The sequence below is a fragment of the Castor canadensis genome, chromosome 19, assembly GCF_047511655.1.
Source record: "Castor canadensis chromosome 19, mCasCan1.hap1v2, whole genome shotgun sequence".
Taxonomy (NCBI): domain Eukaryota; kingdom Metazoa; phylum Chordata; class Mammalia; order Rodentia; family Castoridae; genus Castor; species Castor canadensis.
The window spans coordinates 26,043,603-26,070,411 of record NC_133404.1 but is presented as its reverse complement, the minus strand read 5'-3'; positions in this window follow the sequence as shown (position 1 = coordinate 26,070,411).

Here is a 26,809-nt window from a genome sequence, read left to right as displayed (position 1 = left end):
TGATTGTTTTATATTGGTTTATTAATCTTTTCCATAATGATTTATAAAAGTTCCCAGTACAGTTTAGACATGAGTATATTGCTGAGTTTATCTTATTGCAATTATCTTTTCCTTCCTGTCTGGAGTTTGCCATTTTCATTCTCAGAATTTTGTATTTTACTAAATAAAACTTGCCAGTCCTTTTATGGTTGGTACTTCTTGTCCTGTTTAAGAAATCTTCTCATGTTAGGTTGGAAAATGGTGAAGGAGGGTGAATATGGTGTAAATACTGTGTACACATGTATGCAAGTTGAAAAATGAGACCTGACGAAACTATTCCAGGAATGGGGGCAGAGGGGATGAAGGAGAATGATGAAGGGGGTGAATTCAAATATGATATATTTGGTACATTATAAGAACTTTTGTAAATGCTACAATGCATCCCCACCCAGCACATCAATATAAAAAATACATAATAAATAAATCTTCAATTTATCTTCCAGTGTTTTCTTCTAGAAATTCTAATTTCACATCATAGCTCATGATCCATTCCAAGTAGATCATTTGAGTATAGTGTGACATAGGCATTAAGATTTTTCTTTTTTACCATATATGGCTATTCAGTTGGTGCAGGTTGAATTGACCATCATTTTCCCAGTGAATTCCATCACCTCCTTTAGTGTAAATCAGGCAACTGCAAATTTATACGTGCTTTTGTTGTTTGTTATTCTATTCCAATATTCAATTATTTCCATTGTGTCATTACCACTCTTACTCGTTTACTATTGATGTATATGTACTTATATGAACCTTTAGCTTTTTTATTTTTGTCAAGATTGCCCTAGCTATTTAAGGTTTTTCTGATTCATAAAAATTTAGAATTTTGACTTAAAAAGCTTACTGGGGTTACATCAAACCTGTAGGTCAATTTAAGGGAGCACTGATGTCATGTATTTCCCACTACTGTATTTAATAGTATACCACTCCATTTATTTACTGTTTTTAAATTTTTCCTCCAGTCATGTTTTGAAGTTTTCAATTCAGCAGTATTGTACATCTTTCCTTAGATTTATTTGTAGATAATTTGATATTTCTGGTGCTGTTGTAAATGGTACAGCAAAATTGCTCCTTTTGTTTTATTTTCCAGGACTGGGTTTTGAACTCAGAGCCTACACATTAAGCCACTTTACCAGCCCTTTTTGTGTGATGGGTTTTTTTAAGATAGGGTCTCGAGAACTATTTGCCTGGGTTGACTTCGAACTGCCATCCTCCTGATCTCTGCCTCCTTAGTAGCTAAGATTACAGGCATGATTACAGGCGTGAGCCACTGGTGCCAACAAAATTGCTTCTTAAATTTGTCTTTTAATTGTTTTCTGTACAGTGTACAAAAATGCAATGGAAACCAGAGAGAATTATTATACTGACCTTGATGTCAACAAGTATACTACAACCCAAATCATTCACTTGTACAATTTGTAAACAGAAAATATTTGCCATCTTAATTTTGACTATTCATACTTTTTATTTCATTTTCTTGCCTTTTAACCCGTCATAAAACATCCAACATTGACGGTAAGTTACGTTAATGGAGATCTTTGCACTGCGCCTTTGCTCAAATAAACATTCAATACTCAGTCATTATTTATACTCTGAACTATAGGGTCTTTCATAGACATTCTTTTTTTGTTCTAAAACACCCATTTTTATTTTTGAAAGGATAAGAAAATTCTTACTATAGCTGGTAAATTTCACAGAGCAATGTGTTTGTGTTTAAAATAAGTAATTTAACAGAAAATCGCTTTTATGATAATGTATCATGTGTTGTATACAGAGAGCAGACACCACAGTAAAATGCATGAGTATTTTGCTCTTATTTTATCTTCACAGGATGAGTTTATTTTCCTATTTTTATTAACATATATTAATCCTACAATATGCATATTTCCACATATGCATACAGCATGCCTTGATCAGGTCTGCCATGCTTCTACTCTCTCAGTCCTTAGGAATCACTATTCTACTCTCAGACTGAACTTTTTTTAAGATTCCACACATGACAGAGAAGATATACTTGTCCTGTTTGCCTTTTTTGCTTACCATGCTCTCGTCCGATTCCATTCATTTTACTGCAAATGATAGAATTTCATTTTTCGTGGCTAAATAATGCTCCACCGTGTAGCTTACATCATAGACTGCATTTTATTTACCCACTCACCTGTTGGTTGACAGGGCCCTAAGTTAATTCCATATCTCAACTTTTCTGAATAGTGCCACAATAAACATGGACATGCAGGTGTCTTTCTCTTTTTATTTTCAGCATTGGATATTGAACCCGCAGCCTTCCACATGCTAGCAAGAGCTCTAACACTCTCAGCCCTTTTATTTTTATTTCATTTTTGAGGCAGGGTCTCACTGCTACCTTTGCCCTGGCTGGCTTCAAACTCACTATCCTCCTGCCTCCACCTGAGTAGCTGGAATTACAGCTGTGCACCACCACACCTGGTGCATGCACACAGGTGTCTGTTTGTTTTGTTGATTTCATTTCCTTTGTTTATTTACCCAGTGATGGGATAGCGGGTCGTGTTGTGGTAGAACTGTTTCTCCTCACTTTCTGAGGTGCCTCCATCTGATTTCCATATTGGATGTGCTAATTTACATTCTCACCAACCATGAATAAGGATCCTTTACAGCAGCCATTCTATCTGGGGTAAGATGGTATCTTATAGGTTTAATTTGCATTTCCATGATGGCTAACAATACAGAAGATTGTTCAGCATTTATTGCTCATTCCTGTTTGTTCTTTTAAGAAGTGTTTATTCAGATCATAGACCCTCTTCGTTATGTTGAAAACTTCCTTTCTATTTCTATTTAACTTAGGTTGTTTTATTATAAGCAATTACTGATTTTTCTGGTGGTACTGGGGACTGACCCCAGGGTGTCCCCCTTGCAAAGCTCTATCTTGTGAGCCGGGGCCCCGGCCCTTTTTGCTTTAGCTATTTTTCATATAGGGTCATATGCTTTTTACCATGGGCTGACCTTGGACCTCAGCCCTCTACCAGTGCCTTCCACCTAGCCGGGATTACAGATATTGATCACTGTGCCCAGCTTATTTGTTGAGATGGGATTTCACTGAGTTTTTTCCAGGCTGGCCTCAAACTGTAATTCTTCCAATCTCTGCCTCTGAGTAGCTAGGAGTACATAAGTGAGCCACTGCGCCTGGTCCCAGTTATTGAATTTTCCCAAATATATTTTTCTTTTTTTAATTAAAGAATTAAATGTCCTCTTTTATTGTGTAAATGTAGTGGACAATACTGATTGTTTAAAACTATGGACTTGTTTATATTGTATTTTAATTTTAATTACTTATTTATTGTTTCTCTTATAATGACAATCTGTCTTTTATGCTCTTTTCTTTTATGGATTTGGTTAGATCTCTGTTTAGATTTTTGTAGTTGTACTATGAAATGATATAGGGTTTCTTGATTATGTGGGTTGGCATATGTCATATACTTTAGAAAATTTGTGGTATTCTTTCATTTTCTCTTATCTCGTTCCAGGGTGGAATATATATATGTATATATATACAGTAAATATACATATATATATATAGTAAGTATAATAAGACCCTATATATATATTTACCTGAGACATTTAGTCCTGTATTTCTAACCCTTTATTCACTTTACCTTTAATCTTTAATCTGGATATTTTCTAGTCTATTTAATACTTATTTTTCTTATCCTACTACTCTTATTCAATATTTTAATTTTAGTATTTTTTTCAAGATTCTTCTCAGTTGAATTTTTTTTTAGCAATGCTAGGGATGGAACCCACAGTCTTGCACATGCCAAGTAAGTGTTCTGCCATCTCTAGTCCTTGAAATTTTTCCTTGTTCCCTACATTTTGTGCATAGTTATTACCATTACTTTAAAGAACCATGTCTAATACTTCCAGTATCAAATAAATTTGTTCCTATTACAGATTTCTTTTCTTAGATTAGTCACTTGTTCCCAACTGACACAGAGATAGCCTCAATGTCCAGGGTAGAAGACTGTCAGAAGAAATGGAGGAGAATACTAAGCTAACCTCAGTGTTTTCCTTCTTAGGTTCTTAGAGCTCCAGGATGCCTTCATTGCTCGCCAAATACTTGATGACTTCTTTGTTTTGAAATTAAGACTTTGGTGTTATTCTTAACAGGATCCCCAGTCTCATGCAAACCATTTCATTTCCAGAATTAGAAACTTGATTTTAATAATGTTTGTTTCTGCATGCTGACTGTGAGAAACATTCCAAGGAATTTTTGATAAGACTAGAAGAGGAATAGCTGTGATATGCAGGCATTTGTTGCAGAAGTGGATAGTGATGAGATTTCTGATGTTTCCCTTGGGGAGAACATAGGTGCATAGTTTTCATTTTGTGAAGAAAATTCCACTTAAGAGTGGTATTTTTAGAAGAAGAAGGGTGTAGGTGGATGGTGAGTAGCCAAAGGGGTGAATTATTTGGATACATCATTTTTTAACTTAAGAACATCTGGGAATTCTTCAAGCTATACAAAAACTCACTGTGGGTGTTATTAAAAGTGGGAAAATATCAAGATACAATTTCTCTGCAGCTTCTGACAACTGCTACATATGTCTCAATGTAAGCAAGGCTTGTATTAGTTTCCCGTAGTGGTTGTAACAAACTACCACAAATTAAGCAGCTTAAAACATGACTTAATCATCTTATAATTATGGATATCACCAATCTGGAATCAGTTCCAGTGGGCTAAACTTAGATGTTATCAGAAGTGGTCCTTCTAGAGGATCTAGAGGAGACAATCCCTTTCTTTGTCTCTTCAGCTCCTAGCAGCTGTATAAATTCTTTCGATTATGGCTCCCTCCACATGTCCCTCCATCCTCCTGCTTCCAGCCTATTCTATTCACACTAATCTCTTTCTTCTCTCTTATGAGGCCCCTTGTGTTTACCTTTGGCCCACTGAGATAATCCAGGATAACTCCTATCTCAAAATTATGAATTTAGTCATGTCATATTTTCCATACAGGTCACATTCATAGATTCTAGGGATTAGAACAAGGACCTCTTTTGGGTATTTAGTCAGTCACACCTAACAGTTTCAATTCTTCTCATTTTGGAGGTATATCCTAAAGTAGTTTCATTTTAGGGACAGAGGAGTTAAATTTTCTTATTGCTAGATTTAGTAAAAATGCTCTCTTAATTCATATACTGCCCTGGTTCTAGAACACTATGATCAAAACACAAATTTTTGACATTGAGAGCTTCCAACATCAACAGCTTCTTTTGAATAGTCTCATCCAACGTGATTCTTGTTCTGCTATTGGTAACTGTGTTTGCATTCTAGAATAGTGTTCAATTACCTGTTTATTTTTGAACACTAAACAGTTTTTTTTTGTGTGGTGCAATGAAATGTGGGTCTTCCCTTTATTCACACTAATAGATAGTCAGTGCTGGCAAATTTGTTCATCTCTGAAAAAAAAATCTTCTTTTATGTCTTTGCTAATCTCTTTATCTCCATTTTCTCTGTTGTATGTGGTAAAAATAAAGAAATTATCAGAGTATATTTTTGTAAATTGCATGTCTTGTTGACATATAAAGAGAATTTTTCTTAGGCTCATAATACTAAAAAAGAGAAAAAATTTGAACATGTATCGGAGAGAATACACTTCAATAGATGAAGTTAGTGAACCATATAGTGAATGAGTTTCACACTTACTAAACTCCAATTGCTCAATTAAGGTGGAGGCAGGCATCTTCAGTTGGAAGTCTTCCTAGGAGCAGCTCTTGGGAGAAGCAGGCTTGACTATTACAATGGGACATTTGGATGACAGATGAGATTTCTCCATGCTAGACACCAGTGTTAGGAGGAAAAGCTTTGGCGATCCACTCCAAAGCTAACAAGGTGTCCACTTGCCATAACCGAGGTTCTTAGCATTTGGAAAAGCAGCTAACAGTGTTCAGCCTGCCACAGCATATGCTCTTGGTCTTCTGAGAGGTGGCCAGCAGAGTGTAGACTGCTCGAGCCTAAATTGTCAATGTGTTGGTCTAATTCCTGACAAAAATATACATAATTTTGAAGTCCAATAGTTTAGGTCAGTAACTCATGTGGAGGGTCTGATAAAGTTCAGTGAAACATTCCCTTTGTCCTTGGGTAGGGGGATTTCACCCCCAAATTCTCACAAAGGGTGTTTTATAAGTCATGGAATTCTGGAAGAGAAGAGAGAAGCTACTGTAAACTGTTATCACATAGCATACTATGCATTTGGAATCATTTCAAAGCAGTCTTTTTCAGAAACTGCTATTAGTTGAAGTCAGAACTTGCAGATTGATCTTTTTATTTTCTATTTTTTTATTATTGCATTTTTTTGTTAAGTTCTAAGATGTCACAACTTTCTCTTCTATTGAATTTTTGTTTCAAAATTCATATTTCTAATCTATGAAAGGACTTTTATTTTTTATTGTTAACTTCTTTTGTATAACAGTATGTTCAGATTTTATAGATTAAATATTCCCCAAATCTCTCTAAAGATCTGTATTTGTTTGGTTTTTTTACTTTTAACTCCTCTCCCAAATTCTGGTGCTTATTAAATTATTTCCATTTCCTATACAGTTTATTGGTCTTTAGCTCCTACACTTTTTGCATTACTAATCACTTTATTACACCATCCTCAGATTATAGTCTGGGAGGAAGACTAGGAGTGCAGAGATTCCTGAGGTAAATATTTAAAACAGAAAAGTAGATTTAAAAAAAAAACTAGTTTGGTGATCTAGATACAAATTCTCGATTTTTGTGTTTGTTATTCACATTTAAAAGTAAAAAAGAGGCCTGCGGGTTTAGTTCAGTGGTAAAGCATGTACTTGTTTTTATTTTTTTAAAGCATGTGTTTAATGTGCATGAGACCTTGGATTTGACCTCCAAAACCAGAAAAATATACAAATAATACAAATAAAAATAGAGGAGGAGATTGGTTAATTATTAAAAGGCTCATATGCAGACCTGTACAGGTGAGCACTGAGCTTCAGGATGCTGGATGGAAGCAGGCTTCCTGCTTCTTATCTTAAATGCATCAAGATTGTGAGTTGTTTTTACGAAGTTTTACACTCCCAATAGCCCACACACAACTTTTTAAGGGATCAGTTGCTTACCTTTTGAAATGCTGTTGTTCTTCTGCTCCTTAGGGTTTTTTTGCATAATGGAAACTGTAGACTGCTATTAAACATGAAAATCAAATATGGGGGAAGGTATGGAGGAAAATGATGAAACGAAGTTTCTGAGAGCAGACCTTCAGTTAATCTCCATTTTCTTTTCCTGTTCTTCCTTCCACACTGCCAGTCAAGCCTGTCTGTCATATCTTCTGCACTGTAACTTCTGCACTGCGTGAACCATTGGTTTACTCATGTCCACTCTTTTCCTCTTTAAAAAATTTCTTGAAAATTCTAGTGTCCTAATGATGCCCACACTCCACTTTATCCTAGCCCAACTTCCATTCCTCTCATGGTGAGAGGTTTCCAGCATTCACACTTTCTTAAGGTGATTTATGTGGAAAGTTGAGTGAGGGAAAGTTTGTCCTTCTGGAGTGGATTAGAGTTCTACTTGAAATGGGAAAATGGTGAGGTATATTCAGGAATAACTTAAAACTTGTTTTCATAAAAGAGATCACTAATAGAAAAATAATTGAATGAGAAGAAACCTTAGTAAAGCAAAAAAAAAAAATCTTTGGAAGTGACAGAAATGACCCAAATAATGTATGCACATGTGAATAAAAAAAAATAATAATTTTAAAAAAAGAATGAAATCTCTTTGCAGAGAACAGTGAGTCCAGAAAAAAAATAAATTATGTTCTCTTGACTCAATGCTGAGAATAATAAACAGTGGTAAAACTAATACCTACTTTGGTCAGTCTTTGTAACATAATGTGCAAATGGAGATTTAGTATTATTTAGTTGATGTAATTAACCTAGAAAACTAGTTAAAATTTCTTTCTTTTTAAAAATTTTTTGGTGGAACTGGAGTTTGAACTCAGGGCCTCATGCTTACCAGGCAGGTGCTATACCACTTGAGCCACTCTGCTAGCCCTAAATTTCTATTGATGTATTTGATAGACTGAGCAAATATAAATGAACATATATTAAGACTCCATCTGTTTGTATTTGTTGTATATAAAGCAAAGATACACTCTGAATGACTTTAGTACTATCCACTTTTAAAAGGAATTACTTATGGATAAGAATTTTATAGCTTTTTATTTTGAGATAATTTTAGAACTACCAGTTCTAATTTTCTTATTCCTTGTATATTATTTAATTGGAAGTGATTGAATTAGTAAAGAAATGCTATCCTTTCTGTTTCATTTATTTATAAATAAACAACTATAAAAAAAAAAGAAAGTGATTTAAAGTTATCTTTTATAGTGCTGGTTTCATAGCCATGAATTGATTTTGTTTATGGTTATCATGACCAAAAAGCAAGCACTGAAGAAGAAACTTAAAGGAATATTGCACACATAGGACAGTATGAAAGATAGAGAAGCATTAGAGCTTGGTAAAGAATAAATCTCACTAGAAGAATTGATAAACAAATGAAAAATAAGGAAGAATCAAATATTATCAACTCAGTAATCTAGCAAATCTCTGATATGAGGGAGAAATTATCACATACCTTTCAATAATTCACCTAAATGTAGATGGTCTTAACTCTCCAACTAAAAGGCACAGAATGACTGAATGGATTAAAAAACAAGAATCCAACTCATCTCACCTATAAGAACACACACACACACACACACACACACACACACACTGAAAACAAAAGGGTGAAAAATTTATTCCAAGAAAACAGACTCTGAATGCAATCAGTAGTTATTCTCATAACTAAGAAAGCAGGTATCAAGTCAAAATTAGTTGAAGGAATAAAGAAAGTCACTATATATTAATGATTGTAACAATACATTGAGAAGATGTAACCATTATAAATATATATGCACCAAACCTTGGTGCATCAAATTTCAAGAAAAAACAAACACTCCTGGTCATGATCATATGGACTTAACCAATATCTTCAGTAGCTGTGGAACACACACCACTCTCTGCAGCCCATGGAACTTTCTTCAAAACAGATCACATGTTAATCTTAAAAATATTTTTGAAATTGAAATAATTTCTTGTGCCTTATCAGGACACCCTGGAATAAAATTAGAAATCAGTAGCAAAAGAAAACACAGAAATTATGTGAAATACAGGAGATTGTGCAATGCACCTTTGAATGATCAGCGGTCATGAAAGAAATCAGGAGAAAATATTCAAAAAAATTCCTAGAATCAAATCAAAATGAAAACACAACTCACCAGTACTCTTGTGGTGCTGCAAACACAGTTCTAAGATAGAAGTTTGTAGCTATGAGTGCCTACATTAAAAACTGAGATTTCAAATAAATAACCTAATGATGAACCTCAAGGTCTTATAAAGAACAAATAAAACTCAAAATTAGTAGGCATAAAGAAATAATGATAAGATTAGGGCAAAAATTAATAAACTGGAGGCTAAAAGAATAATAAAAGGTCAATGAAACAAACAGTTGCTTCTTTGAAAAGTGAAATTAACAAACATTGAGCAACACTAACTAAAGAAAAAGAGAAGACCCAAATTAATAAAAACTAGATATAAAAAAGTAGATATTACAACAGATATCACTGAAACTCACAGGATCATTAGAGAATATACATGTATGAAAATATCATATAGAAATCTGTTGTTTTGTAAATTAATATACACTAACCAAAACATAAAAATACATAGTCACGGTTTCACAACAAAATATATATGGACTTAAACTGCAGGTAGTTTTAGGAGGAAGATTATTCCCTAAGATGAGGATGGGAATGGTGTCCTTAAAAACATTTTTATTATATAACCTTTTGAGTCTTACACTGCACATTTTGTGCTATGTGACTTGTTATTGTTGTGCTGGGGTATGTTGTGGCATTTACAAAAGGTCTTACAACGTATCAAATATATCATATTTGAATTTACCTCCTCTATCATTCTCTTTTATCCCCTTCTCCTCCCATTTCAACAGTTCTAATTTTTTCATTTATATATATATGAATAAAGTATTTAAACTATTTTCGCCTTCCTACCCCCTTACTCCACATTCTCCCCCCCTTTCACTGGTACAAACTCCCCCTCTTCCTGCAGGTCCTGTTCTGCCCTCCTGTTCTCTGATTTTGTAGAAGAAAAAAACCTACATTTTAGTTTGTTTAAGATAGCTATATAGGGAGTTTCCTTGTGACATTTCCATGTATATATGTATTATAACCCAAATTGGTTCATCCCTCTGTTTTTCTTCTTTCTACCTGAATCCCCTTTTTAGGTGATTTCAACAGGTTTAAAAATTCTATATTCATTCTTATATACTACATGAATTTTTTGTGGTACTGGGGCTTGAACTCAGGGATTACACTTTGAGCGACTCCACTAGCCCTTTTTGTGATGGGATTTGTTTTTATCGAGATAGTCTTGTGAACTATTTTCCTGGGCTGGCTTTGAATCGTGATCCTCCTGATCTCTGCCTCCTGAGTAGCTAGGATTACAAGCATGAGCCACCGGCACCAGGCTTTTTGGTACACACAATTGCAGAGCTCTGAGAGAAGTATGGGCAGCAAGCCTTGTAGTGGAAAATTTTAAACCCAGAATGATCTCTAGAACTGAGAATTACAGATTTTGAACATTCAAAGAAATGCTACTCAACAATAAAATAGCCCAAACTACCTAGAACAAAATGAATTTATCTGAAAAACAAGTGACAGATGCCAAAGAGTTTATCACATGATTTCATTCAATGTTCAATTTCTAGAAAAAGCAAAACCATTAGCAGAGGAAGTGGTCAGTGTTTGCCTGGGACTGGAAGTAGAAACAGCAGCATGAAGTGACTTTGTGGATGGTGGGCATCTTTTTCTTTGTTGGTGGTACTGTGGTTTGAACTCAGGGCTTCACACTTGTGCTAGGAAGGTGCTCTACCACTTGAGCCACTCCCACCAGCCCTGTTTTGTGAGTTTTTTTGAGATAGGGTTTCAAGAACTATTTGCCTGAGCTGGCTTCCAACAGTGATCTTCTTGATCTCTGCCCCACCCCTTCCCCAGTAGCCAGGATTACAGCTGTGAGCCACTGGTGCCCTAAAGCTGTGTTGTGCTGATGGCTTCATTACTCTGCAAATTTGCTAGAACTCATTGGAGTACATGCTTGCAGTTGGTCAATTATATAATATTTAAATATGCTACCAACAAAGCTGTTAGGGAAAAGAATTTCTGAAGTTTAAAAATATAGAAAGTGGGGGAAGAAGAGATTAAGAGAAAATTTAACCACTGCTTAGCTCAGTCTCCTTATTCCATAGATGAGAAATCCAAAGAAGAGGATGATGAATTGACTTGTCCAGGTATCATATGCACAGAATCAAGGCTTGATGTCTTGTCTTCAAAGATTATGACCTTCCTTATCTCACTTCCTATGCTACTGTGTGAAGACCTAACAAATCTTTCTTCAAATAAATTTGTCATAGTTGAATAAAGATTTTCATCTTCTTTTTTTCTAGTATATGAAAATAAATATTTCATGTCTTCCTTGTGCATAACTTCTAGATTTCTTTTCCCAAAAAATCCACATGGACCAAGCAACTCTGCCTTTGTAGCACTTTCCGGCATCCATACATATCAGGAATAAAGTGTTAATTATGGGAAAAAGCATAGATGCATATTTTGAGGGTTAAAGTTAGCCTTGCCTTGGTGTTTACACAAACCACATGTTATAATAGGGGATTTTATTGCAATCAGGATTAAATGTGACAAGCAAAATCTAAATTAAACGAGAGGGCAAAGTCATGCTGACCATTCCTACTTAATCATCTAAAGAGAATATCAGCCATTGGGAAAATTCAGGAAATAAATATGCCAAAGTGATTTTGCAGGGTATTGGAACTATGGTTCCCATTACACTTTAATAGCTGCCATTGTATCTTTGGGGATGCAGCTGTTACTGTATCTTCATTGTACTTTTTATGCAAAGTGATTGCACTTTAGAAGCAGAGGTTTTAGTTTAAGTTCTCAAGCTGGCTGTGTAGACTTCAGTAAGTCAATTTCTCTGAGACCCCATTTTCCCTCATGCACAAAATGTGGAGAATAATAGCAGAGTACTTTGTGAAACATCCAGTGCAAAAATCTACTTTAAAATGCAATGTATAATGCACAGAGAAAGAAGAGACTTCTGTTTGGATCCTTCTCTGTAAGAGATGCCAGAGTAACTTTAGCAAAATTCCAATGGAAATAGGAAATTGTACTCAACCAGGAAGAAAAAATAAAACTGGTATGGAGTCCATTCACTGTGAGACACTGGACACATTAGGTAAAATGTTAGTCAGCATCACATTACCATAATGAAACATGAGATAATTAACTTATGAGAAAAGGTTTATTTTGGCTTTCAGATTGGAGATTCTAGTCCATGCTCAATTGGCCCTATTACTTTTGGACCTATGGCAAGGTAGCACATCATGGTGGGAGCTGGTGACAGAGCAAAACCACTCACCTCACAAGCCAGGGAACAAAACAGAAAGAGGAATGAGTTCATGCCCCACTGTCCCTTCAAGGGCATATTCCTGCTGACCTGAAAACCTCCCAGTAGATCCTACCTCCTGATGGCTCTTCTGTGTCCCAATAGCATCACTCTGGGCAGCAATCCTCCAACACATTGGCCTTTAAGTGACATTCAATATCCAAACTATAGCAGTGTACTAGTCATATTTTCTTGTCACTATGACAGAACTCCTGACAGAAACAACTTTGGGAGGAAGGATTTATTTTGGCTCACAGTTTCAAAGGGTTCAATCCTGGTTACTTGACTCCATGTGCTTGGGCAGAGCATCATCGTTGCAGGAGCATGTGGCAGAGGAACTTCTCACCTCATTGTGGACAGGAGGCAGAAAGTAAAGGACAGGAAGGGGCCAGTGACAAGGTACCTACAAAAACCCAGCCCAAGTGACCTCCTTCATCCAGCTACGCTCCACCTCCTAAAGTTTCCAGAACTTCCTAAAATAGCACCGCCACCTGGAGACAAAGACCTCAACACGTATGAGCCTGTGGGGGCACATTTTATATTCAAACCAACCCTGAGTTTCTTTTGCTCCAAAATAACATTCCTCTAAGGTTAGCTTTGAAAATTAAAGTCTCTAACATATGGCTCAGATCATAATTAAAATGAAGTAAATATGAGTTATAACTTTACTAATTTGGATATTTCTATTGATGAGACAATTAGTTGTGAATGACAACCTACAATAGGATGAAGTGAATTTCTAAGTAAACAGACTCCCCAACACATGACCTGTGCATGTAATAAGTATAATGCGTGTATATACATTCAAAAACCTAACAATAATATATTATTTAGTTAATGTGTCAGGGTTCCAGCAAACCAGCCTCAGGTTCTTGATGCACAATTAAGATACAGAACACAGAAAAACTGTTATATGGCTTATTTCAACAAAAGTACAAAGATTAAAATCAAGAAAGGTAAAGATCACATAAGGAAGAGCCAGGAGTGACAAGATACAAGCTTCTTGTTTCCTCTCCCGAGGGTGGGGAGGCTGTATGGGCTGCAGTGAATTTTCCCTATAATAATATATGACAGCACAACTGATCTGATGAATGGTCAGCCAGGAACATTCCACACTGTGGGTCCCAGGTTCTAACATGAAGGCATGGAGTACCTACCTAGCTCACCTCAGTTCCTCGGTGTGCAGCCCTGTCAGACCTCAAAACAGATACAGTATGACCCAGGGTCACCATCCTAAATCACACTGTCAGCCTAAACTGTATAGTATACAGTTTGGCCCAGGTCCCAGATATACAATGAAACTTGTATCAGGCAGGATATTCCAAGGGCTGAAAAGTTAAGTTCCAGGAACTAATGAAAGGCCAATTTGTTTGGAATCAGCAGGGATTAAACACTACAATTTGCTAAATTAGCATTTGCTGCAGAGGCTATCCCCCTAACCTGGGTCGAGTTTTTCTTACAGCAAAATAATCATTCTTATCTGAGCATTGATACCCAGTATGTAATATATACCCTATTGTATGTGGAATATAGACCTTAAACAAATGCAGTAACATTATGAAACATTGGTCACACTATGGGGAGGTCACACACAGAACGGTTAGTGTAAAAGCAGGAAACTAGGAACTTGAATATGGATGATGTACTCTCTATGCAAGAATGAATAGAGAAATCTTAAACCAGCTGGAACCACCATAAGAAAGGGATTAAGGTAGAATGTAGACAATTAGAGGAGATAAACCAATTGGGGGTATAACACATATGTGCATGGAAATACCACAAGGAAACTCCTGGTATAGCCACTTTTATCTCAAAGAAGCAAAAATGTCATGTTTTTCTTTTTATATTTTTTCTTCTGAAAAATTGGAGAACAGGAAGGTGGAACAGGTCCTGCCAAGTAGGGAGGGTTGGCACCAGTGGGAGGGGGAGGTGATAGGGGGAGAGGGTAGGAGGGTGAATAAGGTGCAAAAAAATGTATACACATGTATGCAAATGCAAAAATGATAGCTGTTGAAACTATTCCAAAGTATGTTGATACATTGTAAGAACCTTTGTAAGTGCCAAAATATATCTCCACTCAGCACAAAAATAAAGGAAAAAATATATACATATACTCCAATAGATAGCAGTATAAGTAGGCCTAACATTTGAGAAGCCAGGTTAATTAAGGGATAGATTTAAAGAAACAGCTAAGCCATCTCCATTAGCTAAGGTTCTCCAGAGAAACAGAAGCAATAAGATGTGTGTGTGTGTGTGTGTGTGTGTGTGTGTGTGTGTGTGTGAGAGAGAGAGAGAGAGAATCTGTATCAGGAATTGGCCATGCAATTATGCAGGCTGACAATTTCCAGATCTGCTAGATGAATTGCAAACCCAGGAAAGCTAGTAGTTTGGTTTAAATCTGAAAGCAGTGTATGTCTAGGTTCACAGGCTATCAGACAGGAGGAATTCTTTCTTTTTACCTGGGAAGAGTGTCAACATTCTTGTTCTATTTAGGTTCTTAACCTGTTGAATGACAGAGATTCCAAGATGGTGACTAGAGGGAGGAAGCAGAAAGTGTGCTTCCTAAAGTAAAATCTTGGAGAGACACTGGAGAAACACTCTGCAGGAAAAACCACCAAGAAGGGCAAAACTCCAACTCCTCCACACCCCCAGCCCATGCATAGCATCCCCACTCCACGTTAAATGGAGAAACCAGAGGGCTCCCGCACCACCAGATGCCAGCTCCTACTGGCTCGAGAGAAGCAGACCACCAGGTGAGCTAAGTGGCATGTGTTACTCCCACAAACAATCCTGGGCCAGATCAGCATAGCCCCCTGGACAGACTGACCCTCACCCAGGGAAAAAAGAGAAAAAAAACTTTATAAACAACAACAACAAAAAGATATGTAGTAAAGAGGGAGGGGCACCCTGAGCACCGAAGGGGGGGAGGGGCAATCCCTCACAGAACTGTAAATAAACAAGCTGGCTGGAGAAAGCAGGAGTGGTGGTACATGCCCAGCAACCAGGAGCAGGAAAGCTTGTAACACTGCCTGTGTGAGAAAAGCTCCACTGGAGAAGGGTTAGGGACACTTCCCACATGAAATGTAAATAAATACACCAGCCAGAGAAGGTGGGTATAGCACCACCTCCCCCAGTGTGCTTGGAAAGGGGAAAGCTTGTAGCAGTGGTGGTCATGCCCAGGAGAACTCTGAGTAAACAAAGCCTGCGGGGCCAGGTGAGTGCTAAGCTCACTCCTGAGATCTGCATAAATAAAGCCTCCAGCAACAGCAGGCTGACAGCAGCAGGCAGGCAAGCCACAGCCGCAGATAGCCATTCACAGAACTGTCTCCAGACCCTATTTCTCTTTTTTTTCTGTCCTTTGATGAGACAACGACTAACTAGAACTGCATGCTGAAGGTCTAACTGAAACTCTATTGCATTTGAACTTAGAGATTTTTTTAAATCCTCTCTCTGTCTCTCTAATGCCTGTTTAACTTACTGTTGATTAGTACACTGTATCTCCCTGTTTATTTTTGGCACTGTTTTTTTTTTAATGTTGTTTGTTAGTTTTGGTTTTTGTAGTTGTTTGTTTGTTTCTTTGTTTTTCCCTTTATCTTTACCTTCCTTGCTTTCCCTCTCCTCTCACCCTCCCATTCTAGATATCACCACTGTTATTATTATGAGCTAAAAAATACTTAATTGCACACACTACAAGGACAGTAACAATAGCAAGGGCAATGATGGGAAGACAGAAAAAACAGGGAAACCAGTTTCCCCCCAGTAATAAATTAGTATAGGAACCAGAGGGAAATAAAGAAAACAGATACTCAGATCCAGACTCCAACAAAACGAAGATAAATTATGCCAAAGAACCCAATGAAGCCCACAAGAACAACCTGAAAGGAGAAATCCTGCAAGTAATCAATGAGAATTTTATAGAGATGATACTGGATATGGTCAACCAAAATGTACAGAGAACATTCAAGAAATTCCTAGACAACAAAAATAGAGAATTAGAGAAAGCACAAAAACAAATAAAAAAAACTATAGAAGCACTGTATAAACACCAAAGTGAAACACAGAACACGATGAATAGATAAATGAACTCAGGACAAAAATAGACAACATTAAAGAGAAAAGGACTCAGGATATGGAAAACCTCAGAAAAAGAACAAAACAGAAATGCAAAACAAAATGGAAGGCCAATCCAGCAGAACAGAACAAGCAGAAGACAATCTCAGAACTCGAAAATGAAATGGTAATTAAAGGAAAAAACAAGGAACTATTAGTTAACAACTCAAGACCTGTGAAAAGAAAATGCAAGAACTCACTGAATCTATCAAAAGACAAACCCCAAGAATCATGGGCATTGAAGAAGGAGAAGAGGTGCAAGCAAAGGGAATGCATAATATATTCAACAAAATAATTACAGAAAATTTCCCAAATCTAGAGAAATCTATGCACATACAGATTCAAGAGGCCTCCAGAACACCAAACAGACCTGACTAAAAAAGAACCACCCCATGGCATATTATCATTAAAACAAGTACAGAGACTCAAGAAAGAATATTGAAGGCTCTAAGAGAGAAAAAACAAATAACACACAAAGGTAAACCCATCAAAATCACAGCAGACTTCTCAACAGAAAAATTAAAAGCAAGAAGAGCTTCGGTTGAGATATTCCAGGCACTGAATGAAAATAACTTCAACCCTAGGATACTCTACCCAGCAAAACTATCATTCAAAATGGATGGAGCAATAAAAGTCTTCCATGATAAGCACAAACTAAAACAATATATGACCACAAAGCCACCACTACAAAAGATGCTTCAAGGGATTATGCACAAAGAAAGTGACACCCAACTTAACCATGAAAAGACAGGCAGTACCAAACTACAGGAAAAGAAAAAGCAAGAAAGTAGAGAGTAACCTCAACTTAGGTACACAAAAACAAACCTTCAAACAACTAAGACAACTACATGATAGGAATCACCACATACCTATCAGTACTAACACTTAATGTTAATGGACTTAATTCACCCATCAAAAGGCACCGTTTGATGAACTGGCTTAAAAAGGAAGACCCAAAAATTTGTTGCTTACAGGAGACCCATCTCACCGACAGAAATAAGCACAGGCTTAGGATGAAAGGGTGGAAGAAGACCTACCAAGCCAATGGCCCCCCAAAACAGCAGAAATAACAATACTTATCTCTGACAAAGTAGACTTCAAACCTACATTGATCAAATGAGATAAAAAAGGACATTCCATACTAATAAAAGGGGAAATAGACAAAAAGGAAATAACAATAATAAACCTATATGCACCCAATGTCAAAGAATCCAATTTCATCAAACATACCCTGAAGGACCTAAAAGCATATATTAACTCCAACACAGTGGTCGTGGGAGAATTTAATATAGGTTCTTGAAGTAGTCTCTGATGATTTCCTGGACTTTCATGGTGTTTGTTGTTATCTTCCCTCTCGCATTCCTGATTCTACTAATTTGGGTTTTTTCTCTCCTCATTTTAGTCAGGTTTGCCAGGGGTCTGTCGATCTTGTTTAGTTTTTCAAAGAACCAACTTTTTGTTTCATTAATTCTTTGTATGGTTTTTTTTGGCTTCTATTTCATTGATTTCAGCTCTTATTTTTATTATGTCTCTCTTTCTATTTGTTTTGTGATTTGCTTGTTCTTGTTTTTCTAGGAGTTTGAGATGTATCATTAGGTCATTGATTTGGGATTTTTCAGTCTTTTTAATATATGCACTCATGGCTATAAACTTTCCTCTCAGGACTGCCTTAGCTGTGTCCCATAGGTTCCAGTTGGTTGCATTTTCATTTTCATTGACTTCCAGGAACTTTTTAATTTCCTCTTTTATTTCACCAATGACCCATTGTTTATTAAGCAATGAGTTATTTAGTTTCCAGTTGTTTGCATGTTTTTTGTCTTTACGTTTGTTTTTGAGTTCTAGTTTCATTGCATTGTGATCAGATAGAATGCATGGTATAATTTCTGTTTTCTTATATTTGCTGAGGCTTGCTTTGTGCCCTAGGATATGATCTATTTTGGAGAAGGTTCCATGGGCTGCTGAGAAGAAGGTATATTGTGTAGAAGTTGGATGAAATGTTCTGTAGACATCAAGTAGGCCCATTTGATCAACTGTATATTTTAGATCTAGGATTTCTTTATTGATTTTTTGTTGGATGACCTATCTATTAATGGTAATGGAGTGTTAAAGAGAAGAGCATGGGGTGGGGTAAGTGTCGGTGAGATGGGTCTCCTGTAAGCAACAAATTGTTGGATCTTCTTTTTTTTCTTTTTTGTCTAGCATGCTAATCTTAGCCTTTATTCCACCTCATGAATTATGTCACAGAATGGGCTGATAACTTTTGAGTGGTGTTCCATGCATTATACATTGTTCTGCTTCTAATACAATTCTACAATACTCATTTCACATACACATACATTAACCTATAAATTAAACCTACATAAAAATATTGAATGTTATCAGGCAAATGCAATTCTGGTACAAAGAATCTAAGCTGAATAATACACTTGTTTTGTCATCATAGAACTCAGAAGCTCATAAGGAAGACAAACAAGCAAGTCAATGACTATAAAAGACATCTAACCATTGGATCTTCTTTTTAATCCATTTCTCAAGTGGTGCCTTTTGATGGGTGAATTAAGTCCATTAGCATTAAGTGTTAGTACTGATAGGTATGTGGTGATTCCTGTCATTTAGTTGTCTTAGTTGCTTGAAGGTTTGATTGGGTGTACCTTAGTTGAGGTTACTCTCTACTTTCTTGCTTTTTCTTTTCCTGCAGTTTCGTGCTGCCTGTCTTTTCATGGTTATGTTGGGTTTCACTTTCTGTGTGCAGAATTTCTTGAAGAAACTTTTGTAGTGGTGGCTTTGTGGTCATATATTGTTTTAGTTTGTGCTTATCATGGAAGACTTTTATTGCTCCATCTATTTTGAATGATAGTTTTGCTGGGTAGAGTATTCTAGGGTTGAAGTTATTTTTATTCAGTGCCCGGAAGATTTCACCCCACACTCTTCTTGCTTTTATTGTTTCTGTTGAGAAGTCTGCTGTGATTTTGATGGGTTTACATTTGTATGTTATTTGTTTTTCTCTCTTACAGCCTTCAATATTCTTTCCCTAGTTTCTGAGCTTTTGTTTTAATGATGATATGCTGTGGGGTAGTTCTTTTTTGGTCAGGTCTGTTTGGTGTCCTGGAGGCCTCTTGCATCTGTATGGGAATGTCTTTCTCTAGATTTGGGAAATTTTCTGTTATTATTTTGTTGAATATATTACACATTCCCTTTGCTTGCACCTCTTCTCCTTTTTTGCTTCCCATGATTCTCAGGTTTGGTCTTTTGATGGAGTCAGTGAGTTCTTGCATTTTCTTTTCACAGGTCTTGAGTTGTTTAATTAATAGTTCTTTGGTTTTTCCTTTAATTACCAGTTCATCTTTGAGTTCTGAGATTCTGTCTTCTGTTTGTTCTTTTTTGCTGGATTGGCCTTCCATTTTGTTTTGCAGTTCTGTTTCATTGTTTTTTCTGAGGATTTCCATATCCTGGGTCATTTCCTCTTTAATGTTGTCTATTTTTGTCCTGAGTTCATTTATATGCTTATTCATCGTGTTCTCTGTTTCACTTTGGTGTTTATACAGTGCCTCTATGGTTTCCTTTATTTCTTCTTTTGCTTTTTCAAATTCTCTATTTTTGTTGTCTTGTAATTTCTTGAGTGTCTCCTGTACATTTTGGTTGACCCTATCCAGTATCATCTCTATAAAATTCTCATTGAGTACCTGTAGTATGTCTTCTTTTAAACTATTCTTGTGGGCTTCATTGGGTTCTTTGGCATAGTTTATCTTCATTTTGTTTCAGTCTGGATCTGAGTATCTGTTTTCTTCATTTCCCTCTAGTTCCTGTACTAATTTTTTGCTGTGGGGAAACTGGTTTCCCTGTTTTTTCTTTGCCCTTAGTGTTGTTATGGTCCCTGTACTGTGTGCAATTAAGTATTTTCTGGCTTGTAATAATAGCACTAGTGATATTTAGAATGGAAGGGTGAGAGGGGATGGAAAGCAAAGAAGTTAAAGGAAAAGGGAAAAACAAATAATCAAGTAGAAAAAAACAAAACAAAGAAACAAAAAAACTTTCAAAGATATAAACAGGGAGAGACAGTGTACTAATCAACTGTAAACTGAAAAGGCATTAGAGAAACAGAGAGGATTGAAAATAAAAAATAAAAAGAGTAAAGATAAGAATAAAAATAATAAGTAAATGAAAGAAAAAATATATAAAATATAATATAATAAAACAAAATAAAAAATAAAAACCTCCAAGTTCAAATGCAATGAAGTTTCAGTCTTAATAATTTTTGTGTTCGTCCCTCAGCCTCCAATCCTGGAGATGGTGCCTCAGATTTTGTTCTGTAGTTGTCTCATCAAAGGGGAGACATAAAGTAGAACAAAACTGCACAAAAAAAAAACCCACCAAGTGTCCCAAGTTCCAATGCAATACAGTTTTAGTAAGTTTTTCAGCATGCAGGTGTAGTTCAGTTGTTTTCTCATCAAAGACAGGGAGAGAGAAAAAAAAAAGAGTCTGGAGACAGGTCTGTGAATGGCTATCTGTGGCTGTGGCTTGCCTGCCCGCTGATGTTAGCCTGCTGTTGCTGGAGGCTTTACTTATGCAGATCTCTGGGGTGAGTTTAGCACTCACCTGTCCCAGAAGGCTTTGTTTACTCAGAGTTCTCCTGTGCGTAAGCCGCTGCTACAGGCTTTCCCCTTTCCAAGCACACTGGGGGAGGTGACACGGCACCCACTTTCTCAGGCCTGTGTGTTTATTTACAGTTCACATGGGAAGTGGGTCTTCCTCCCTCTCCTGTGGAGTTTTCCTCCCACCACCACTTTTACAAGCTTTCCCGCTCCTGATTGCTGGGTGTGTTCTGCTGCTCCTGCCAGCCTGCGTGTTTGTTTACAGCTCAAATGGGTAGTGGGTCTTCCCTTATCTCCTGTATCATTTTCCTCCCTCCACCACTCTCAAAAGCTTTCCCACTCCTGGTTGAGGAGTGTGCACCCCCGCTCCCACCAGATCCTCTCCAGCCAGGCCGGGCTTGTTTATTTACAGTTCTGGGAAGGATTCCCTTCCCCCCCTCTTTGGTGCTCAGGGCACCCCACTCTCTTTGCTACGTGTCTTTATTGTTCTTTTTGCTTATTACTCAGTTTCTCTTTTTTTTCCCCTGGTGGGAGTTGGTCTGTCCAGGGGCTATGCTGATCTGGCCTAGGGTTGTCTGTGGGAGTACTGCGTACTGCTTAGCTCATCTTGTCCACGTCTTCCCAAGCCATCTGGGAGCGGGTGAGTGGCAGCGGCCCGGGTCCCTCCTGGTTTTCCTGTTTAATGTGAAGTGGAGATTCTCTGCACAGGCTGGAGGTGTGGAGGGGTCAAAGTTTTGCCTCTTCTCGGTGGCCTTGCCTGCCAGGTGTGTCTCCAGCGTTTCTCCAAGATTTCACTGTAGGAGGCATGCTTTCTGCTTCCTCCCTCTACCTGCCATCTTGGAATCTAGGTCTATAACAAAATTCTTGTGATCAAATGATTTATAAATAATTTCTGTCTTATGGTTCTAGAAGCTAGAAGTTCAGATTCAGTGTGTGCTAAGGGATTGCTCTTATTCCAAGATGGTGCTTTCCTGCTCTGTCCTCACATAATGAAAGAGCAAAAGGAATGACTGCTGTCTCCTCACATAGCAGGAAGAAGGGCAAAAAAGAAACTATGACACTCCCTTCAACTGCTTCTGTAAGAATATTAAACTATTAATCATTTCCCTGAAAGCCCCATCTCTTAATAGGATCCTATCATATTGGCAATTATACCTCAACATATAATTTTTGGAGAGACATATATATATTCCAACTGTAGTAAACAGCTCTCAAAAGATTGCCCAGGAATACTTAGGGAATCTCAAAATCCTTTTAGGGGGCCATAGGCCAAATTAGTTTCATAGTGTTACTAAGATTACTAAGATTGTTTTTGCTTTTCTAACTGTTTGGTATTTATATCAATGGGACAAAAGAAATAGTGGGTAAAATTGCTGAAGCCTTAACATGAACCAGCACTGTGGTACCACATTGAACCAGCACAAAGCATGTGCAAGAGAAAAAAAAAACAGAGTTACTTTAGAATGCCACTGGTAAAGCAGTAAAAATTATTAAATTTATTGAATTTTCACCCTCTGTGTATATATTTCCAATGCTTCATGTGAGAACCAGAAGTCTACATTTTGCACATTTTGCTGTATTTTGCAGATGAATGGTTGTCTAGTGGAAAAGCACTTATGTGATTATTTGAATTGCAAACACAACTAGCTGCTTTTTTTTCACAACACACCATTTTTAAGGGAGTTTAAGGAAAACTGGTTATTCAGACCTGTTTGGATATTTGTCAAATATTTTCTACCAAATTGACAAGGACAGCTTTCTCCAGTTCATATCCTCCAAAAGCCATGTGTTGAAGTCTTGGTTGCCAGGTTATATTATTGGGAGGTAGTGGGACATTTATGGGCTGAAGCTTAGTGGAAGGAAGTTAGGTCACTGGGTATGTGCTGATAGGACCCTGGCCTCTCCCTCCTTTCTCTCTTTACTTCCTTGTCTCCATGAGGTGAGCAGCTTCCTCTCATCATGACATACTGCCTTACTACAGGACCATGGCAATGAGACTAATGGACATGAACTGAAACCCCAGAACCCAGGAGCAAAATTCACATTTCCTCCTTGAAGTTTATTATTATAAGTATTTTGTTACAGTGACAGAAAGCTGCTTTGAAGCAAGTAACTTCAAAGCAAAACAACTGGAGGCATGGCTCAAGTGGTAGAGAGCTTGTCTAGTAAGCATGAGGCCTTGAAGTCAAGCCCTAGTACTGAAATGAAAAGTTTAACAACTGTTGTTCTAAACTACTAGACCCTTAAAAACTTTACTAAGGTGGTTTGCTATTTCTCAGTCACAAGTATATCTTATCATCAGAGAACTTGTCTTGGCAAATCAAATGTAGGTGTGAGGAGATGTTCTGTGTAACGGATTCCAGAACACCAAAGGGGATTACAGCACTCAAGAATAGCAGAGGCCAGGAGGCAACACTTGACCATTAGAGACAAAGTGGATGTAATTGTCATAATGGCCTCTGCATTTTGCCTGGCTTTCGTCATTAGTAATTCATCCTGGAAACTACATTCTAAAAGCAAATATAAATCTGTTTTAAGCTACAAAATACTCCTTTGTGTAGGTGTGCTGTATCTATTTAGTTGGTTCCCTGTAAAAGAAATGGAAAATGAAAATATAAGGAAATGTAAGGAAAATGAAATATAAGGTTAATGATATAACAGATTAGTTCATATCACACTAACTCTCCTGCCCTCCAAAAGCAACTATAGAAGCTAACTGTGATATATAAAACAATGTCTGGAACAATGAGTCAATAATTGAGGGTCCAAAACCCTGGGAAAAAGGGAACATTCAAGGTTAAGTACCTTTTCACATTGGTTTCCCCGTGGGAATTTTCTATTCTCTGAGTGCAAGGGAGCAGAGGTCAAGCAGAAATCGGAGTCATATGAAGAGAGACAGAGGAGAAAGAGGTCACAGTTCCAGGATGCACAAACAACACGAGGCTGAGAGAGAAAACTCCAGAGAGGAAAGAAACCACAGAGGAGTGAACTGAAAATTAAACAGTGGTGGAGTGAACATTGCTAAAAATCTGCTTTTTCCATCAAAGCCATGAAAACACTGTCAAAAATGATCAAACTTTAAAGTTTCACACCTCTGAAAATTAACCAAAGACCAGCAAGACTTCAAGGAATATTTACTTAAGAAAACAATAATTGAATGCCAGTAAGAATGGAAAATTCTATGACACTTGGACTTGCTCTAATTCCATCCATCTCTCATCAGCATCACAGTAGCCTCAAAAACCAAGAGAAATGCAGTGACCATATCTGGAATTAAAAAGAAAATAACAAAAACACTGGGAGGATCATAATATGATTGGAATGACCCCCTTTCAATAGAGCTGCTTTTTATTTGCCTTGTGTGGAAGCTCATCTAAGAACTCCATTTTCAGGATATGTCTTTATTTGACCTTACTTAGAGCTGTCCCGGTAAAACCAATTCTTTCTCTGAGCTGTCTGTCAAACAAACAGATGAAAAACCCAGAAGATATCACTTATATTGTAACTGTCTGAGATAGTGAAACCATATGGAGGAAACAAGGGGCTGATCAAAGCTTTAAAGAAACACTGGGGAATGCGATGTCAGGGCCTTGAAAACCTCTGACATAATCTTGGGAGTTGAGAGGGTCACAGGCATGTATGAATGGGGTCATGTGTCCAGTTGTCTCTCAGAAAAGGTCTGAGAAGTTTATAAGCTCTCATTTCTAGATGTCTTCTACATGGCTTTATGCAAGCAAGAATTGAAGGTAAAGTTGTAAACTCCTGTCAGAGCACTGATGGTGAATCCCAGCGTGAGCGCATGCACACACACACACACACACACACACACACACACACACACACATATCCTTCTGACAAAGGCTGACAGACTTACTGGATCAAGGCATTTAAGAAAATATTCATCAATTCCTAACCTGACAACTAAGCTAATTAGGCTGAGATGTTAGTGACTGCACAAAAGAAAAGAAATAGATGTTAAAGATTTCATTGTGGAAAGTCATTGCCCAAAGAGCAGCAACCACCATCAACAAAAATGAACTACACTGATTTAAAAAACAAAAAACAACTCTTTATAGAACCAGTGCAGGCGAGCTTCAGTTTTTCACTTTGGCCAATTTTCAATTGCAAATTAATTTCTAAATAAATAGTGGAGCATTCAGACTTCTTGTCCAATAAACAAACTCTGGTATTAGAATCTGAGTTCCAAAGTCACATAACTTATATCACTTAAAATGTCCAGTTTTCAATAAAAAGTTTCAAGACATCCCAAAGTACAAAACAATCACAAACCATTACAATACATTATAATACGGTTGCATCTCCAAAGCATTGTGTACAGTAAAAAAAATCTAATCACAAAATAGAAATTGCTTTGTGAATGAATTTACAAGAAGTTTCAGGACAGGCAAAACTACTTCATGGTATAAGAAAACCACTGCCTCAGGAAATCACCATTTTGGAAAATTCCTTCATGATGAGGGAAATCAGAGTGGTGTCTCTCAAGTAGTCTGGGGGGTGGCTGGGAAGAAGCTCTATATTTAGGCAAAGTATGACCTGTATATGTAAATGCATGTGTCATGGAGCTATAAATCATACAGTTTGTACCTTTCACACTATACAACTTATGTTTCCATTATTAAAATATTACGACGCAAAAATCATGACTGGACCAGAAAATAAATGACAAGAGCCAAAAAAAAATCACAACAAAACCAGGAAATTATGTCCCATACACAGAAAAATAATGTAGTCAGTAGAAACTACCCATCAAATGCCCAGATGTTGGATTTAATAGATAAAACTTTAAATCAGTTGTATTCATAAAAGTAAAAGAATCATGCCTAAAGAATACAAAAGAACCATGAGAAGACTATACCAACAAGTAAAGAATATTAGTAAGTAGGAAAATTTTATTTTTAAAGAATAGAGATTCTGAATAAAATATGTCTAATTACTAAAATGGAAAATTCACTAAATGATGGAAGATCATTGATTGATGATTTGATGGGGGGAAGAAGAAATCAAGTAACTGGAAGATTAGTTAGTTGAAATTATTCAGACTGAGGATCCAAAAAACAAAGCTCAGCAGGATAAAATGACTAGACAGAAGTTCAAGAAGAAAACAGGAATGTGAAAAAAATTACAAACTAAGCAGACCTAGCACACATCTAAAGAACACTCCAACCAACATGCAAAAATACAGGATTTCACATTCTTATTCAGTGCATAGAAGTGTGCAGAGGCCACAAGTTAGGTTACAAAACAAGTCTGAGCAAATTTTAAAGTAGTAAATTATACAAAATATGAAAATTTATTCTAACTCTACAAGGGAATAAAATTAGGTATCAATAATGGAGAGAAATTTGCAAAAATCACAAGTAGAGGAGAAGTAAACAACATGTCATAAATAGCCAATGGCAAAAGAATAAGTCATAGGAGAATTAAGAAATATTTGAACATTAATGAAAATGAAAACCTAATATGCAAAAATGTTTAGAACACAGATG